Genomic DNA, 5,627 nt, shown 5'->3' on the forward strand with positions numbered 1-5,627 from the left:
ACGTTAAAGCAGGGCTCGACCTCACGGGGTGATGGGAAGGGGAAGTGCCATGAAACCATTCCCAGCGGATGCTGGATTTGAGGAGGGGAGGCAGGAGGAAGGGAAACCCGTGTGCAAGAGACGGGGGTTAACGTGGGACTGAGGTGCTGCAGTTACCCATAGGGGGACAATGGGATCTGCCCCCATGGAGGGGATGGGGACGGGTCTCGCTGGGGATGCTCCAGCAGCATCGAAGATCCCCTGGCTTCTCCTCTGGGTCCCGCTTGCCCATCACCGCTGCGTCTGGCCTGCTCCACTGGTGGCTTTAATAATTGAGTGGTGGTTGAGGGGGACAATGATGTAAACAAGAGCAGTTTAACCCCCAGTGATGGCTTTACCAGCACCTCTCTCCTAGATGGGGCTGGACCAGGTGAATCCCTGGGGACAGCGCCATCCCTACAGCATCCATCTCCCTTCTCACCCCGTCTCCTTTATCCCTGTGACTTTGACCCGCTTGTGAAATCTCTTTCCAAGCAGCCAAGGACTTACTGGCTGGGGGAAGGAGGCCGGAGTGAAGAGAAGCTGCTTTTCCATAGGAAATTGAGTTTCCTGCAGCTCTCTGCAAATCCCCCTCGGCTGCACGTCAGGAGCTGGGAGCACAGGGGATCACAGGGATGGAGGGGGCACCAGTGGGAGCCACGGGTGCTGGTCAAAGGGAAGAAGGAATGAGAATCCTAAAGAGAGCTCCCATGGGGCTGGGAACAGACTTTTCCTGCCTGGCCACTGATTTCAGTGGGGATTCATCCACTTTTCCTTGCCAAGGAGCTTCTCAGGAGCCAAAACACACCTCACGTTACTGTTGTGCTCCCTGGTGTTGTGCCCTGGCAAGCGGGAAGTGAAACCCCATCCCCTCCATCCCTTCTCCATTGCTTCCCCTCCATCCCTTCTCCTCCATCCCTTCCTCACCATCCCTTCCCCTCCATCCTTTCTCCTCCATCCCAACCCCTCTGCTATTCCTTCTCCTGCATCCCTTCTCCATCCTTTCCTCACCATCCCTTCCCCTCCATCCTTTCTCCTCCATCCCAACCCCTCCACTATCCCATCCCCTGCATCCCTTCTCCATCACTTCCCCTCTATCCCTTCCCCTCCACCCTTCTTCTCCATCCCAATCCCGCCATCCCTTCCTCTTCATCCCTTCCTCTCCAACCCTTCCTCTCCATCTCTTCCTCTCCAACCCTTCCCCTCCATCCCAACCCCTCTATCCCTTCCCCTCCATCCCTTCCCCTTCATCCCTTCTCCATCCCTTCCCCTCCATTCCAACCCCTCTATCCCTTCCCCTCCATCCCTTCCCCTGCATCCCTTCTCCATCACTTCCCCTCCATCCCTTCCCCTCTATCCTTCTCCATCCCAATCCCACCATCCCTTCCTCTTCATCCCTTCCTCTCCAACCCTTCCCCTCCGTCCCAACCCCTCCATCCCTTCCCCTTCATCCCTTCTCCATCCCTTCCCCTCCATCCCTTCCCCTCCATCCCACCTCCACCACCATGGGACCCTGGGCCCCCCCGGCTGCGGATCGGGGCCGGATAACAAGCAGCTTCCTTGGCCATTCTGCTCCAGCACCTCGCTGGGAATGAGGGAAAGCGAGCGGCTGCCTCCAAATGGATTCTGGAAGCTGCTCGGAGCCATCAGGCTCCGTATAAATATGATGATGATTGTTATTATCATTGGCACCGATGGGCCGCCGCGCACCGCGGGAGATCCCGCTCTGCCTCCCGACGCAGCCACTGCCAGAGCCATTCCCAGCTCCACACAGGGCTGGGACCCCCCCCGCAGCTCCCGCTGAGCCCATGGGCACGCTGGGTCCCCTCCCGGGGCTGGGGTAGCCGGTGAGGATGGGTTTGCTCCATGTGCCCCGATGCCAGGGTGATGGGCCTGATGCTGGGCACCGGGGGGGGGGGGGTGTGTGTGTGCCCCCCAGGCCACTATGGGCTTATGGGGGTCCCACACTGCTGCTCCCCCTCATCCCAGGGAGTGCTCCCGAGCAGCCAACGTGGCAGCTTTTCCTTCCCTGCCGTCAGCACATTCCCGGCCACCGCCACTCCTCCCTGACCTCTCTCCTCTTCCTCCCTGCTCCACAAACTCCTTCATCCTCCTCCCCACGTCATCTCCTCTCCCACTCAGATTCCTCCCTGTATCCCAGGAGAGCCCCCAGTGCCAAGGGGACAGTCGGCCAATGCCCGGGAATGGCAGGGCCACGCTGTCCCCATGGACACCTCCCATGTCCCCCCCATCCCGTGCCGATCCGGACACAACCTGTGTCACCCCAGAGCCATCTCTTTATTGCCATCACCCATCTCGGCTCCTGCAGCCACCACGATGGCTCCTGCTGCCCTCGGGGCTGGGCCAGGCTGGGTTTGGGGGTCCCCAGCTCCATCCGATTCCATGGCATTCCCCCTGCGAGCAGCAGGTCCCTGAGGAAAGCTGGAGGATGGAAGACCCCAAGGAAGAGGAGGGAGCTGAGGGCCACTTCGCGCATCACCCCTGGGGTGCAGGGGACACCCATAGCCATTGGGACAGGGCGCAGCACCCCGGGGTGCTCCCCGTGCCCGGGGGGGGGGGGGGGGGCTCTAGAAGAGCCTTTTAGAGCTGAAAACGTGGAGCCCCTGCTGCCACATGGAGGAGAGAAGGCTCCTGAAGGGGAGACCTCAGAGCAGCTCCAGTGCCTGAAGGGGCTGCAGGAAAGCTGGAGAGGGGCTTGGGACAAGGGATGCAGGGACAGGCCAAGGGGAATGGCTTTAACCTGCCAGAGGGGAGTCTGAGATGAGCTCTTAGGCAGAAGCTCTTCCCTGTGAGGGTGCTGAGGCGCTGGCACAGGGTGCCCAGAGAAGCTGTGGCTGCCCCATCCCTGGCAGTGCTCAAGGCCAGGTTGGACACAGGGCTTGGAGCATCCTGCTCCAGTGGAAGGGGTCCCTGCCTGTGGGGCTGGATGAGCCCTAAGGTCCCTCCCACCCCGGTGGATGCACACCCCGACATTGATGTAAGCACCCCAGCAATCACACACACACACGCAGGTGCACACCCCAACACACACGTGTAAACCCCAGCACCCGTGTACCCATACGACAGGCATATACACACCCCAAGACACGTGTGATCCACCCAGGTATGAGCCGCAGCACACATGCATGCACCCCAACACATGTATGAAACCTGCACACATGTATGCACTCCAACACACGTGTATGAACCCCAACACACCTGCGCGCACCCCAACACACGTGTATGAACCCCAACACACGTGTATGAACCCCAACACACCTGCGCACACCCCAACACACGTGTATGAACCCTAACACACCTGTGCACACCCCAACACATGTGTATGAACTCCAAAACACATGTGCATACGCCAACACACATGTATGAACCCCAACACACATGTACATGTCCAAACAGACATGTATGAACCCCAACACATATATATACCCGCATATGTATGAACCCCAATACACCTGGGCACCCTCAACGCACATGTATGAAGTCCAACACACATGCATGAACCCAAACATGCATGTACATGTCCAAACACACATGTATGAACCACAATACACGTGTACATGTCCAAACACACATGTATGTACCCCAACACACATGTATGAACCCCAACACACATGTACATGTCCAAACACACATGTATGTACCCCAACACACATGTATGAACCCCAACACACATGTACATGTCCAAACACACATGTATGCACCCCAACACACATGTGCACCTGAACACACATGTACATGTCCAAGCACACATGTGTGCACCTGAACACACATGTACATGTCCAAACACACATGTATGAACCCCAACACACATGTACATGTCCGAACACACATGTACATGTCTGAACACACACGCATGCACCCCAACACACATGTACATGTCCGAACACACACGCATGCACCCCAGCACACATGTACGTGTCCGAACACACATGTACATGTCCAAACACACATGTATGCACCCCAACACACATGTACGCACCCCAACACACATGTACGTCCAAACACACACGTAGGCACCCCAACACAAATGTACATGTCCAAACGCACACGTATGCAGCACAAGACGCATGTATGCACCCCAGCACACATGTACATGTCCGAACACACATGCATGCACCCCAACACACATGTACATGTCCGAACACACATGCATGCACCCCAACACACATGTACATGTCCGAACACACATGTACATGTCCGAACACACATGCATGCACCCCAACACACATGTACGTGTCCGAACACACATGTACATGTCCGAACACACATGCATGCACCCCAACACACATGTACGTGTCCGAACACACATGTACATGTCCGAACACACATGCATGCACCCCAACACACATGTACGTGTCCGAACACACATGTACATGTCCGAACACACATGTACATGTCCGAACACACATGCACATGTCCGAACACACATGTACGTGTCCGAACACACATGTACATGTCCGAACACACATGCATGCACCCTAACACACATGTACGTGTCCGAACACACATGCACATGTCCGAACACACATGTACATGTCCGAACACACATGCACGTGTCCGAACACACATGCACATGTCCGAACACACATGCACGTGTCCGAACACACATGCACATGTGTCCGAACACACATGCACGTGTCCGAACACACATGCACGTGTCCGAACACACATGTACATGTCCGAACACACATGCACGTGTCCGAACACACATGCACGTGTCCGAACACACATGTACGTGTCCGAACACACATGTACGTGTCCGAACACACATGCACGTGTCCGAACACACATGTACATGTCCGAACACACATGCACATGTCCGAACACACATGTACGTGTCCGAACACACATGCACATGTCCGAACACACATGTACGTGTCCGAACACACATGCACATGTCCGAACACACATGTACGTGTCCGTACATGTCCGAACACACATGTACATGTCCAAACACACATGTACATGTCCGAACACACATGCACATGTCCTAACACACATGTACATGTCCGAACACACATGCACATGTCCTAACACACATGCACATGTCCGAACACACATGCACATGTCCGAACACACATGCACATGTCCGAACACACATGCACATGTCCGAACACACATGTACATGTCCGAACACACATGCACGTGTCCGAACACACATGTACGTGTCCGAACACACATGCACGTGTCCGAACACACATGTACGTGTCCGAACACACATGCACATGTCCGAACACACATGCACATGTCCGAACACACATGCACATGTCCGAACACACATGCACATGTCCGAACACACATGCACGTGTCCGAACACACATGTACGTGTCCGAACACACATGTACATGTCCGAACACACATGCACATGTCCGAACACACATGTACGTGTCCGAACACACATGCACATGTCCGAACACACATGTACGTGTCCGAACACACACGTGCCCACCCCACCAGGCACCCGCGTGCACCCAAACACGCGCCAACACCCCCCGGCTGCAGCCCCCTCCTCCCCCCCCCCGTTCCCACCCCCCATCCCCTCCTCCCCCTCCCCCCCCTCCCCCCCGCCCCGCCCCCGCCCCGCCCCC

At 56.4% G+C, this 5,627-nt stretch overlaps 1 protein-coding gene across 1 annotated transcript in view; it reads left to right on the forward strand.

The window, feature by feature from the left end:
- CTSK (cathepsin K) overlaps positions 1-5,627 on the forward strand; it is a 71,986-nt gene that overhangs the window by 25,450 nt on the left and 40,909 nt on the right. The window lies entirely within an intron of this gene.

This window comes from Pezoporus wallicus, unplaced genomic scaffold, assembly GCF_028554395.1.
Source record: "Pezoporus wallicus isolate ANWC-B61680 ecotype Strahan unplaced genomic scaffold, APGP_CSIRO_Pwel_v1 contig_12957, whole genome shotgun sequence".
In the NCBI taxonomy this organism is placed as follows: Eukaryota; Metazoa; Chordata; class Aves; order Psittaciformes; family Psittacidae; genus Pezoporus; species Pezoporus wallicus.